The sequence below is a fragment of the Mauremys reevesii genome, linkage group 19 (assembly GCF_016161935.1).
Source record: "Mauremys reevesii isolate NIE-2019 linkage group 19, ASM1616193v1, whole genome shotgun sequence".
NCBI classification, from domain to species: Eukaryota; Metazoa; Chordata; order Testudines; family Geoemydidae; genus Mauremys; species Mauremys reevesii.
Window position 1 is genome coordinate 12,580,080 of NC_052641.1, and position 14,971 is coordinate 12,595,050.

The 14,971-nt window shown below is 42.2% G+C and overlaps 1 protein-coding gene across 24 annotated transcripts in view; it reads left to right on the forward strand.

The window, feature by feature from the left end:
* LOC120386909 (collagen alpha-1(XXVII) chain B-like) overlaps positions 1-14,971 on the forward strand; it is a 278,660-nt gene that overhangs the window by 13,938 nt on the left and 249,751 nt on the right. The window contains exon 3 of one of the 24 annotated variants that reach the window (XM_039506931.1): positions 7,267-7,501. The exons of the other annotated variants lie outside the window; for them this stretch is intronic. The gene's annotated coding sequence lies outside the window, so the exon portion shown is untranslated. The remainder of the gene's footprint in view (positions 1-7,266; positions 7,502-14,971) is intronic. 24 annotated transcript variants of the gene reach the window in all.

Consider the following 14,971-nt stretch of genomic DNA (forward strand, 5'->3'; position numbering starts at 1 on the left):
TTTGTTTGGGTACATGTCACCTCAGGACAGGATGCAGAGATAAAGTTTCTTGACACCTTAAATGATTGCTTCCGAGAGCAGCTAGTCCTGGAACCCACAAAAGGAGAGGCACGATTCTTGATTTAGTCCTAAGTGGAGCACAGGATCTGGTCCAAGAGGTGAATATAGCGGGACCGCTTCATAATAGTGACCATAATATAATTAAATTTAACATCCCTGTGGTGGAGAAAATACCACAATATCCCAACATTGTAGTGTTTAATTTCAGAAAGGGAGACTACACAAAAATGAGAGTTAGTTAAACAGAAATTAAGTGGTACAGTGCCAAAAGTGAAATCCCTGCAAGTGCATGGAAACTTTTTAACAATACCATAATATAGGCTCAACTTAAATGTATACCCCAAATTAAAAAACAAAGTAAGAAAACCAAAGAAGTGCCACCGTGGCTAAACAACAAAGTAAAAGAAGCAGCGAGAGACAAAAAGGCATCCTTTAAAAAGTGGAAGTTAAATCCTAGTGAGGAAAATCAAAAGGAGCATAAACTCTGGCAAAAGAAGTGTAAAAATATAAGTAGGAAGGCCAAAAGAGAATTCAAAGAACATCAAGCCAAAGACTCAAAAAGTAATAGTAAAAAATTTAAGTACATAGGAAGCCTGATAAACAACCGGTGGGGCCACTGGACGATCGAGATGCTAAAGGAGCACTCAAGGACAATAAGGCCATTGTAGAGAAACTAAATGAATCCTTTGCATCGGTCTTCATAGCTGAGGATGTGAGGGAGATTCCCAAACCTGAGCCAGTCTTTTTAGGTGACAAATCTGAGCAACTGTACCAGATCAGAGTGTCATTGGAGGAGGTTTTGGAACAAATCAACAAATTAAATAGTAATAAGTCACCAGGACCAGATGGTATTCACCCAAGAGTTCTGAGGTGAAATTGCAGAACTAGTAACTCTAGTCTGTAACCTATCATTTAAATCTGCTTCTGTACCAAATGACTGGAGGATAGCTAATGTGACACCAACTTTTAAAAAGGGCTCCAGAGGTGATCCTGGTAATTACAGGCCAGTAAGCCTGACTTCAGTACCGGGCAAACTAGTTGAAACTATAGTAAAGCACAAAATTGTCAGACACACAGATGAACATAATTTGCTGGGGAAGAGACGACATGGTTTTTGTAAAGAGAAATCATGTCTCACCAATCTACTAGAATTATTTCAGGGAGTCAACAAGCATGTGGACAAGGGGGATCCAGTAAATATAGTGTACTCAGATTTTCAGAAAGCCTTTGACAGAGTCCCTCACCAAAGCAAAATAAGTCATCATGGGATAAGAGGGAAGGTCCTCCCATGAATTGGTAACTGGTTAAAAGATAGGAAACAAAGGGTAGGAATAAATGGTCAGTTTTCAGAATGGAGAGAGGTAAATAGTGGACCCCAGGGGTCTGTACTGGGAGTAGTCCTATTCAACAGATTCATAAATGATCTGGAAAAAGGGGTAAACAGTGAGGTGGCAAAATTTGCAGATGATCCAAAACTACTCAAGATAGTTAATTCCCATGCAATCCGGGCAGAGCTACAAAAGGACCTCACAAAACTAGGTGACTGGGCAACAAAATGGCAGATGAAATTCAATGTTGATAAATGCAAAGCAATGCACATTGGAAAACATAATCCCAACTAATACATATAAAACAGGGGTGGGCAAACTTTTTGGCCTGAGGGCCACATCAGGGTTCCGAAACATTATGGAGGGCAGGGTAGGGAAGGCTGTGCCTCCCCAAATGGCCTGGCCTCCACTCCCTATCTGCCCCCTCCCACTTCCTGCCGCTGTCTGCCCTCCCATCCAACTCCCCCTGCTCCTTGTCCCCTGACCACCCCCTCCCGAGACAATATTGGTCAGCATGATGGACAATGGTATCAGTCCAGCAGCAGCCTAATTGTTGTCAAATTTTCTGTAGCAATCATGGCAAATGAGAGTTTTAACATAGCCCTGTGATGGTGGTGCTCCTGGATGTAGCATCTGAAATATGTGACAGTAAATGGAAAAGCAACAGAAAATGTGGGGGAGCATTCGGTGCTCCGATTAGCCGAGACCAGAGCCTATTTACAGTAGAGATATAAAGACAAATGTGTGTAGTTATGCTCCCTAGATTAAAATTCCATGGGCTACCAATGCACATGCATCAGTGCCAAAGGAAACTACTGACTAGGGTCAGGATGAATTTTATATGAATAAAGCCATATTCTGGAAACTATTGATCAGATGCATCTAATTGATTACTCATTGATTTAGCCAACATTTTTGAATGGTGGTACCTGGGATTTAAATGCTGGATAAAATCCAAGGAATCCTGAATATGGACAGACCAGCCCAAGACTTGCAAGAGTAACTAATGATTTTTTGGTTCCCCCACTTGCAACCCTCCAAAGACCTGAATTTCCAAAAGTACTAGCATCAAAAAATCAGACCCTTTTAATGTGTCTCAAAATAAGGAGACAGGCTCTAAAATCTGAGGCAACCAAAATCACTACGCCTTTGAAAATCTTGGCCTAGGTTCTTTTAAAATAATCCCAACAAACACTCTCTAGAGTTTCTGCAGTCTACTTTCAATGCTAACTTAAATACATTGAAAATTTCATCTTTGTCTAGTCTGTATATACTAGACATTACCAGCTCCATTTGGTTGGACTTTCTGTTTGCAAATAGAATAATTTTGTGACCTGATTTCCTACGGAGGCCTGTTCTTTATTAACTATTATGTAAATTCTACCACTGGGCTTTTGAATTGCTGCTATTTTTAAAGATCCAAATCTGCAGGGTGATCGCTCATCTTGCAGACATGTTGAAGTCAGAGTCATGCATTTAAAATTAAATAACAAAACTTCACATGAACAATTTATGATGCAATGCTAACTTGTCAGTTAGAAGCACAATTCATCACGCTGCCTACAAGTGGCAAATGCCAGCAGTTTGGACAGTTTATCCATAGTTCCATGAACATCAGCAAACTTTGTTGGCAACCTCTTTGTAGGCAGCACATAATAGAGACTTTCACTTGTACATATGAAATGCAACAAAAACATACAGCCCTAGCCAGGAGTATCAATTTAATTTCCACAAGTTGAGTTTGAGGTTTTTGAAGGTTAGGGACATTATTTGAGATTTTTTCCCCTCCTTGTCTGTTTTTTCTTCCACCTCCAACTCCCATAAGTAAGATGGGGAAATGTCATCGTCTTTTTGAACCAATGATCTGTTCAAGAATTGTGCCAAAAGTAGGAAAACAATGGTGACCATACTCAATTCAATAGCCTCAAACATGCAGTGCTAGGAGGGTGATAAGTCTGTCAGTGTTTGCTTGCAACATCCCACATTGCTAGCAGAGGTGAAGAGTTAAAAATGTTCTGCTTATTCAGTGAGGTGTAGGTGGCTTGTTACTTGTTGGATATAACAGAGGTGGTAGGGACTTACTGGGTAGAGAAGATCTAGAGTATGGGCTGAGCAGTCCTAAGGGAAGAACCCTAGGAGCAGCCAAATCTGCCAAGAAGGCTTGAGCTGAACTTTATTATCTTGCTGTTGATATTTTTTGTTACTAAAGCCAAACTTCATGAAGGTGGAGGGAGTAGGGGGGTAGGTGACCAGATGTCCCGATTTTATAGGGACAGTCCTGATTTTTGGGTCTTTTTCTTATATAGGGTCCTATTTACCCACCCCCCATCCCAAATTTTTCACATTTGCTGTCTGGTTGCCCTATAGAGGGGAGACTTTGGGTTCTACACAAGTGTGTGGGACTGAGAGTCTAGTTCAGATTGGGAAAGGTGCCTCCTTCCATGTAAGGAGATACATATTTGAAGGACAATGGAGAAACTTATGCTACAGAGTATTGTTGAATTTGTGCACTAGCTTCTACAAATGTTGGCCAGAAAATAAAGTGTAATCGGCAGATATTGAGGGAAATTAACTGAAAGATCAGCCCAATCAGTGTCCTAATATGTCCATTGTGGCATAACTCCACTAACTGTCTGCTTCCAACACTACAGGCTTCCCTGTTGATATTTTCATTGGCTCACTCACAGCATAATGGCATACTTTGTGCTCTAACCCTGTTGGTATTTGGGGATCCTAGTGCAGAGGATAGTTGTAACTTGCAATGATGTCTCCTGCAGTGGCGGATTTAGAGTTAGTGGGACCCCGTGCGCAGCTTCATTTTTGCGTCTCCCCCCCCCTGGGGACCCAGCCAGGAAAAAGAGAATTCTTTTATGTCCCCCCCCACATTTTTCATTCTGTTTTTCTTCATCCTCCTCCTATATTATAAGTAATGTGGAAGTAAATGAAAATAAAGTGAGGTATCTTGATTGGGGATTGCAGGGACATGCCGGCCGTTTCTGGGAGTGAAGCGGTGCAGAGGGGGTGAGGCAGAGCGGGCAGGGGGCTGTCTTAGCTCTGCTGCTGGCACATCTCTCTGCGTTCCTTGGGAGGAGGGCGGCAGCGGGTCTCTGTGCTCTACCTGGGGTGGGGGCAGCACGTGGAGCCACCTTCCCCTCCCCACCCCTCCTCCATGAGCGTGCAGAGATGTGCCAGCAGCTGGCTGCTTTCGGGAGCAACGTAGGGCCACAGCACACAAGCAGCCTGCCTGCCTGAGCCCTGCTGCGCCGCCGGCCGGGACTCAGGGGCAGGTTGTCAGATATTTGTCCTGCATTTTGGGGCCTCCCCTGTCATTGGGGGGCCCCATGCCACTGCACGGTTTATTTCATGGTAAATCTGCTCCTGATCTCCTGCAGGAATGGCTGTAGTTTGCAGGAGGAGTGTGGATAGAACATGTGGTCTGTTCCAGCTCCTCTCACTGGGCCACTGACCACACCCCTTTTCCTACTGAGTTCAGGGACAGTGATCATATTCTTCTGATTGGAAGTAGACCGACTCAAGCTACTTGGCATCTTTCTTTCAGCTAAGAGGCTTCCGTAGTGCTTTCCATAGCAAGTTGCTACTTCCATTTCCGCCCCCTCTGTGGCATGGGGACTTGTAGTCCTGAGTATCCCAGAAATACAAAATACTTGTAAACAGTCCAGAACAGATTAATTCTTGTTCTCTGCATTTGCCCTGGATAAGTTGTTTTGATTTCAAATGTGCTGAAGAACTGCATTGTAAAGATATAATAAGCTGCACCTGCAACCTATACAGTCCATCCACCCAAATGTTCACTTAAGTTGCCATTTCCATTCCTATCACTGAAACTTGCATAACAAAAAGAGAATAACTGTTTGGGGGGATTTTAGGAGAATTCTAAATTCTACGTTCTATTTCACAGGCTTTGATTTTTCAGTCATGTGGAAAGATAGTTGGTCAGGGAACAGACAGAGAAATGTTTTCCAGATCCGTTTCCAGACTCTGTTCTTACACCAGTGTTTGTAATAACTGTTAGTACTGCTTTAAGGGAGAATACATAAGAAATGTTTTTCCCCTTGCTTGGCATATAATAATAAAAAAAAAAAGTTACCATGGTCTCGCTCTCATTATGTTTGACCATGACATATGAACATCTGATGGATAATTAAGGGTAAAATTAGATGGCTGCTTTTCTCTGATCATTTTTCTTCCCATTACTGGAAAGAGCCATCCACTCAAAGAACAGTCAATTAATGTAATTTCTTTTATTGGTTGTCTTGGAGTGGTAATGACTGTAGAAAAATATTCCAGAGCCGTGTGTACTTAGACAAGCCAAACAACTGGTCCCATTAAAATATTAGGTTGCTTCAAACCTAGAGATGGCCCCGTAACAAAATCCCTGATTCCAACTTCGGGAAAGTTTAGATGCTGAGCTAAACTTAGCAGTTTAGACTTGTCCCTGCTCAAATCTGGTAAAGTCAAAATCCCATGTGTCGTAGGTATCTTTCATTCTGAACTAGGGAAGATGACAATAATGGTTTCCTGGCAAAGCTCAAGAGCAACAATAGTGTGTGTGTGTGTGTGTGTGTGTATATATATATACTCTGATTTTTATTAAACTCTTCAATACAGGTAGGGGCACCCTTGGAAAATTGTTTTGTTTGCTGGCTATCCAACATTTATCTGGACTGGGGTGTCATTTCAGAAAAATTCTAGTAGTGGGAGAGGGGCGAAGTTGTCAGCATATAGAACATCACATGTGATTATATGATATCCTGCAAAGTCAGAATGTGGGGCGGGAAGTGGAGCATATAGACCTATGCCTTGCCTATAGCAAATGATGCCCCGATCTCCATGGTACCATGCCACTAGTTGGGCTGTGATGTATGAAGGATTTGCCATACAGCTAAGCCTCCCTCTCTGGGTCATTCTTGCATTGGTAGGTAATTTACTGTCCCATCAAAACTTCAGTGTTTGTTACTGTAGTTCTCCATTATTTTCTTGGGGACCTCAGCAGACAGTGTGGTACAAAAAGAATATTTGAGCCCATGGTGCTGCTTTTCAGTTCTGATGGCAAGAAGCAATCCTCCCCTACTTAAAAAAAAGAAAAGAAATCAAATTATAATCTACCAATGTGTTTAGTCCACTGGGAATGTCCCTGTATGAAGACAAATTCAAGTCTTGCCACTGTCAGGATACAACGTCAAAGACTTACGGTAGTGGGGAAAATATCTTCATACAGGAGGAGGAGGAGGTGGTGTTATTAACTTAAATGTTTGTGTAACAGCATATAATTGCATCGAGCATTACAGAAATGATGATACAGTCCCTTCTTTATAGAACTTGCAATTGAAGGCCCTGATCTTGCATTGAGCTTCTGACAGTGTTGCCAACTCTCACCATTTTAGAGCAAGTCTTGTGATAGTTGGTGGGGGTGTTTTTTCTTTAAGTCCCAGCTCCCTGGAGTCATGTGAATAGGTGAGAATTTCAGGATTCCTTTTAAAAACTAATGAGCCTATTTGGATGTGTGTAGAAGCTTCAAAAGGTGAAACTGAAAAGTTCATACCCCAGAAGTAAAATTGAAGAGAACACTAGTTTTTAAAAAGAATAAATTCTATCTCATGATTTTGGGGGCGGGGCAGACTCATGTGTTTTTGTTTTGTTTTTTAAAGTGTGGGATTGGCATTACAGTTTCCCTATGGGAAGCCTCCTAGATTTCAGTGGGACTCAGCATGGAGTTCATTGCAGGATTGGGGCCTATGTTGGATAAACATAGGACATTTATTACAATGGATGGAGGAAGGGGGTTAAAGAAGGATGAAGATTTAAATGAAGATAAAATTACGTAGTTGCATGTAACTGGATGTACCGTCCCTTTCAGAGCTCGGTTGTGAGAGTAATTATAGGAGGGAGATGAGGTTCTGAAGGGGCTGAGAGAGGCAAAGGGAAAAGGCTATGGGAGCTGTAGCAGAGGAACTGCTTTTGTTTTGATGATTTGCTGCTGATTTGCTGAAGTTTTACATTGAAGAATACAACTGGACCCTGAAAGAGAAATGGGTATGGTAGTGAGTCCAACCTGAACAAGGGGAAATGAAGGCAGTGGTTAGCCCCATAGGGTAAGTGGTGTTGCTACAATGCCTCTAGATAAAATGTTCTCACTGCACTGCTGGCCTCACATTTGAGTGTGTACATTGAAGCAGGCTGCAACAGGATTACGCTGAAATGGTGGTGGACCATCATGATGTACATAGTACATCCCCTAGCACTGGAAGTGTGTTCTGGCCAGTATGTCTGATCCATTAAGCAGCAGACAGGTGATGAGCATCTGAAACTAATATCAGCACACTTTCCCTTCAGAACACAATAATAAAATAGCACCCTGGGTGTATGAAAGGGCTGCCATCCAACCAAACACAACATGTGCACTCTGTTCCTTATTATAGTAACATACAATGCACACAAATTAATGTTGAGATCCAAAGATCTCAAAGCATTCGGTAAAGGTTAAGCAAGCCTCTCAAAACCTGTGTAGTGTGTCTGCTTTAAAGACCAGGGTGACCTAGGTGAATGTTGAAATTTACTTTTAAATATGGCTGAAATATTTGAACCTTAGGTGGCGTTCCAGACAGACGCCAACCATGTGGCAATACAAATGCTTACTCACCCTTCTGAATTCGGTATCTCTGAAAACTCCAGAGAGACTTAAGACATAGCCAAGAGATGCTCTTGGCTGTTTTAAGCCTAGTTATCTACTTGGTTATTATACTTGGGTTTTCTTCCACACGAACTAACCCCCGTCACTTCATAATTTCGGAGCACTTTTTCACCATGAAATTTTCTCAGAAGTGAGGGAGTTTGCGCCAGAAGCTTAGACTCCTTGTTGGTCCTGGGTGATGTCCAGAAAACCTCCATAAGGTGCTGTACTGTGTGTCGGCCAGCTGACAGAAAACCTCCTTTCAGAACCACTCACTTTTTACAGGGATAGTTTATTTGGTGATTTCCATAAAGCTGCCCATAAAAAGTAATTATATCAGACATCCAGAATTATATAGCTTTTAATTATTTGTTTTATTATGTGATAATGAATGTTTATTGGAGGGTAGTTCTGTGTGGTTTTAAAAAATAATCCTAAAAATGTTGTTTTCATTTTCTGAAAGTTCTCCCCAGTCTTTGTATAACTTGACTCCATAGGGAACTGTCAAATGTGTTGCAGAGAGTGACTTGGATTGGGTCTGCTCTGACCTCTTCTGTGGGAAGAGTGATGGAGCAGGGAAGGAGAATGTGCTGATTTTTGCAGGTTGGGAGGATGCACTTTGCCTTCTCTTATCAAGGTTCTGAGTGAGCTTGACTTGCTACCTGTGATAAGGTACCATGCTCTTCTGTGGCTGTTTAAAGCCAGTGGAGAAATGCTGAACCCTTTATTAAGGCATGTTATCTTCTCCTTCGAGGAATACAAGGTGTCAGCCGCACTGAAGCAAGTGGCAACCACACCTTATTCAAAACTGCCTCTCTGGATGTTTACAGCTTCCTCAGTTGCTGTCCTTTCTTGAACCTACCTTTTTATTTTGAGGGGGTGGGAGATTGAGAGGGGTTGGAACAATTCCAAGCTACACATAAGTTCCACAGTTTTTCTTGATCCATTTCAGCCTGGTTTCTGACCTAGAAACTGTTTTGGTACCAGTGGCTGATCTAGCAATGGATGAGGGAGAACATGTCATAATATTGGATGGGATTTTCAAAAGCCTTTGGAATGGGCCTAACTCTGCTCCATGGAAATTCAGGGGAGGTTTTGCCACTGGCTTCACTGGGAGTAGAGTTAGGCCAACTTGGGGTGATCTTGAAAATTCCACCCACACTGTCTATTTACTACGATTAGCCATGAAGTATAGTTGACTCGCTTGTGGGACCTACCTGGGTGTATGGAATGGCCCTTTAGTAGATAGACTCCTTCCTCTCTTGTAGGAACTGCAGCCTAGTTCTGGGAAGCTACTCATTTTCTTTCTCCCCCTCCCCCCCCTCCGTTGGTCCTGCAGGGCTCAGTCCCTTCTCCTGTGTATGGGAAGATGCTAGGGAGATGCGGTGTCACCAATGTGCTGATAACAGTCATGTCTTCATCTCCTTTTTGTCTGTCTGGTCCAGATACTGCAGTATCCTACTGCCTGACCGGGCAGTGTGTGACCAAGTGTGACTCTCCTCTGTCAACATTGAACTCACAACCCTGGGTTTAGCAGGCCAATCCTTGAGGGGGCTACTTAGGGATCTGGGGCAAAAATTGGTCCTGCTAGTGAAGGCAGGGGGCTGGACTCGATGACCTTTCAAGGTCCCTTCCAGTTCTAGGAGATTGGTATATCTCCTATTATTATTATTAATAACAAGCATCACTTCTCTCTCACTCGGAGAAAGTGCTTGGGTGAAAGAGGGTGTCTGCATCATCTATTATGGGAGTCGGCAAACCTTTTGCTAAAATGTTTTGGAGCCTCAGGTGTCCATTCCTGCTTCTGGATTTTCAGGCACAAGAAGTCACACTCCGTGACCTTTATGATCTATGGCTAACTAGGCTTCTGCAAAACCTTTCTGTCATGGGCGTCACAAGGATAATCCATGTTTTTGTCTCCAGACTATACTACTGTTACATACTGTGCTTAGAGCTGTCATTGAAGAGTATTGGAAGCTCCAGCTAATGTAGGATGAAGTTGTCTTCCTGATTAAGTAGGCTGAGTCAGATATGCACAAGTATGTACACTGGCCTCTTGAGTGCAATGCAAAGTGTTGGTGGTGATCTTTAAAGCCTTGAAGGAGCTCAGACTCAGGTATCTGATGCTCCCAGCCCAGTATCCCATTGCAGATGGTAAGATCAGATGGATGGTTCTTCTTAGTTCCTGGAGTTGAACTCTTCAGAACCAGCCATAAAGGTTGTCTTGGTTCTGAAGCTTGTTCCCTTTGGCTGCTAGCCAGAATCTCCCTTCTTTGTTTAACATTATTATTATTTCTGGCAGAGGGATAACCTTGTAACTGCTGATGCACACCCAATGTTAACCTCAGCCTCACTTTCTCCTCTAACTAGGCTGTTTCTAGGGTTTCCATGTAAGGCTCTTACCCCATTTCCTTTTCTATACTGGTTGGCACTAACCGGACTCACCTGCCAGCATGACTCAGCAATAATTGCTCTGTCTTTAGCACCTGAGCCTAGTGTGATTCAGCAGAAGAGCCCTGCTTTTCTAAACAAGGTCTTAGATTCTGCTACCCCATCACCTGCCTTCAATCCAGAGCAGAGTGCTCATTGGGGAAGGGCCAGGTATTGTCCTTGATCCATGGAAGAATTCCAGTGGGTGCCGGTTGAACTTGTGAGCTTGAATCAGGGGGAGTCTGACTTTCATCCACTTTAGCAAACTTGAAAGCAGAGGCAGTGCTGATGCTCAGCAATACAGCCCACTTGGGCTTGTTTCAAGCCCAGTTTCCTTGTTCAAAACAATTCTCTCCGCTCTCTTTGGAGAGAGTGAAAACTTCCTGGAGGCTTCACTTCCGCCATGTACACGATATGCATGGAGCACAGCCACTGGCAGATCTGCATTGACACAACATGACTCGGGTTTCCAGGTAAGGAGTGAAAGGGCCATCGGAGACACGGTTCTTTCGAGAGAGGACTTTTATTGGCACAGACAGAAAGATGATGATTTTCCTCCCCCCCCCGCCCTTTCCTCCGCACAAATCTTCTTTTCTTGCCTAGTTCAAAGAGCTGCCTGACGAATGCTGTGGGAATTGCCTACTAGCAGGCGTGTGCTTGGTGATATTTTGAGCAGAGGCGTGAGGACTGGGTGGGGTGGTGGCAAGGAGCTCGCTGTTTGCCTGTTAGATGTGTCAGGCTGGTGTAACTTTTTGCAAAGAACTCTGCCATGTTACACAGCAGCTTTGTGGATGGGCTTAAATAAATGAGTGACTTATCCCACTGCCAAGCAGCATCAGTGGGAGGTCAGTATTTGATATTTCCACACCCAAAAAAACAGCTCCAAGCTAGATTTATAGCACAAAATACCTATTCAGGCCTCTCCAGCCCTCTGTTTTCATTGACTTCCATCCTCTGCTTGTATATACAGAGCCCCTTCCTTGCTGAAAGAAAACAGTATTGCTGATAAGGACAGCCTTATCTCACCACGTCAGTGCACCACAACTAGGGTTTTGTGTACCCGTCTGATCCCTGTCACAATGTTAACAAACATCTAATATGGGAGCTTTATTTCCACAGTAAAGACGGCCCTGAGGGTGCTATGTGAAATGCGTTCTACTTTTCATTTATACTTCCCTCAGCAGTTCTTTCCTTCTTTAAAGAAATTCTTAAGATTCAGCCTTCTATTTATCCTGTTAACTACTTTTTAAACAAAGATCCTTGGCTATACTGTATATAGATATTTACATTTTCAATATTCTCTTCTGAGATAAATTACTAGCCTTTGCCACTTTCAAAGGATTATCTAGCACTGCATTTCTGTCTATATAATCACAGTGAGATTCCCTTAAAAACTAAATATGTACCTCCTCCCAGCAGCAATAATTAAATTTACTGTGGTGTTCCCATTCCAGGTATAGGGACCATGGCAAATACCACAGTCAAGGTAAATACTATGTTGATGTAAATATTGGGATTTTTAATGGTGCTGCGTGTGTGGCATGTGTAAAGGTTAAGGGGCAAAAAGTATATGAGGTCCCTACCTCAAAGGATCTTGGGGGCTAACTCAGAATAATATGCATAGCACTGCCTGAGGTGCTCAGCATCTTGCAGGATTAGGCCCTAACATACAAAGGCTTTGTGAAAGAGGCAGGTCTTACAGAGAACTGCCAGAATGTTTCTGTCCTTTGTACTTCTAGAGCGCCTTCCATGCTAGAACTTTATAGACACTAATGAACGAAGCTTCAACAGATCTGTGAGATAGTGGAATCAAGGTGCAGAAGTTAAAGGAACTGCCAGGCCATGCGGCAAGTTAGTGTTAGCACTGAGATTAGTACTCTGGAGATCTTAGTTTCCTGCATGGCATTGAATCACTAGTCCATTTTGTCTCCCTAGTCAAAATCTGATGCAGCTTCTATTTATTTTGATTTTTAACAGTGAGACATATATTTAAAAACAAACCCACCTGTCACAGGCTCTAGCCAACCTTCATAGGTAATTAATACTCACGTTGGTTGGAAAATGGGTTTCCTTCACAGAATTTCAATTTTGGGAGTGAAAATTTGAAAACTGAAAAATGTGGCTGAAAAAAATTTGATTCAGAAATGGCACAGTGCTGCCTTATATTACCATTTTTCCACATAGACTACATCTCTCATAAAACACCATGATCTCTCCATTGGGCAAGAGGCAGTGCATCATGGAAAATCATGGGAGATGTAATCTGTGCAGGAAGCCTAGCCTATAGAGGAGAAGAGGGATATAAGGCAGTTGAACTACAACTCCCATGAGGCACTGTGACAGCATAGCCAAAAAAAAATTTAAAAAAATTGTTTGGATTTCTTTGGTGTGTGTTTTTAGGAAAAATCAAAATTTTCCATGGAAAGCAAACACTTGTCTAAACAAATGTTTAATGGTTAACCCAATTTTCTTTCAAAACAGTTTAGAGAGAGAATTTTCAATCAGCCCTAGATAAAATTACAATGCAGTCCACATCTTTTAAAATGTGCCTATCTTTGCTTCTGCAGAACTCAAATCCCCTGCAAATAAAGAGAGAGGCCTCCACCTACCCTAGACCCTTGCCCAAATCACTGGACTTTGCATTACACCATAAAGATCAACAAATTTGGGCTATACCAGACCAAGGGCTATTTTAAACACACTCAGACATCAGCTAGTGCTCCCAGTAAACAGAAATCAGAAATATTGCATTGCTTCACTAAACTCCCTCATTAATACTGATGCAGACCAATAAAAGCCAAGTAACATAGGTGTAATATGTTTTGTTCATAGACATGTGTTTCATATTGGGGAGAAAATGCAACCTCTGGCCCCATTGTGCAAACTGAAGCCATAAAGTGATGTCCAGGTCACACAACTGGATACTCAAATTGTTCCTTGCTAGTACACACAGTCCATTTTCCCTGATCAAGGGTGGATGTAAGTGTCCAAATGCCTTACTTGGATTTCCTATTTTAATAATTGTATAGGGCCCTGTAATATACATAAGCATGTGAATAATTTTAAACACCTGAGCCGTCTCTTGACTTCAATGGGATTACTCCATGTAATGGCACTTGCAGTCTGTAGATCTCAAACGCTTTACAAAGAGGGTTAAGTATCTTTGTTCCCATTTTGCAGATGTGGAAACAAAGGGATGGAGAGCCCAGCCTCTAGAGGAGAACTGGGACATAAGGCAACCAAATTACAGTTCCCAAAAGTTGCAGTGACTTGCCTGAAGTTAAACACCAATGGCTTTGGTAAATCACAGAGCGGGAGTAGAACTTAGGTCTCTTTATCAGTCTGGTGTCGTACACATTATATCCTGCTGTCCATATTTATTGCCAATGCTACTCAAGCTTTGATAGTGTATTTTGAAGGCTGCTAACTCGATTTTTCTATAAAGTAGTATATATACCCTTCCAATTTACAATTCTGCTTGTAGCTGTGCATAGATCCAGCTTCCGGTCAAGTCAATGGAAAAGCTCCCAGTGCCTTAAATTGGAGTTAGATCTGGCCCATAGGCCCTTATTCACCAAGGTATTTAAGCACATTTCTAACTGGACTTCAATGGAATTACCCATGTGCTACAAGTCAGGCACATGCTTATGTACCTTGCTGATTGGGAGACACATTTAGAAAGCACCACACATTTTTAGTGCTTTGTGAACAACTATCTTAATATTTCTGACCTTTATTCTTGGAAACCGCTTTGACTCCCACTTCTACACTTTAATGCATTAGGCATAATGACTCTTTAATATAATATAATTGCAAGTGGACTGAAATCTTTAAGTGGCCAAGGGCCAGAATAGAGAACTCTCTAGATCTGATATTTTCAGCTTTATATTCTGCTTCTCTTGCTTCTGCTATTTTTTTCATCTCCAATGAATAGAAGGCTTCATCTTTGTAAACGACATCAGGACAACACACACATGAATTGACTCCACCACAAGCTCCTCAGTAACACTCTCACTGTTTTGGGGAAGTAAATATGTGAATTTCAAAAGGTCGTTCTGTGTGGAGAATCTGTTTGGACTTGAACAGGAAGTGGGGAGCAGGCATATAGGTAGAAATATTAATGAAGTTTTTTATAAAGGCTTCATTCAAGGCTTTCAAAGAAAATATAACTCTTATGGGACCCACAGTTTATCTGCCAAGTCCAAGAATCTGGCTGGAATTTAAAAAAAATATTTAAAGGTCTGCACAAGAAGTGAAGATTAAATGGCAGAACTACCTCACAAAGTCACACATGAAGTGTAAAGAGATTGCAGCTATCAGAAGAGAGCAAGGTCTGCAGAATAAGGTTTGGGGTGTTCAAGTCCATGTGTATTTGGGTGTACTGATGTGATTAAATTATAGGTCCTTCATGTTGTCTTACATTAGAGAGAGTGCGTGTGTGTGTGGAGGGCAGGCCTGATTG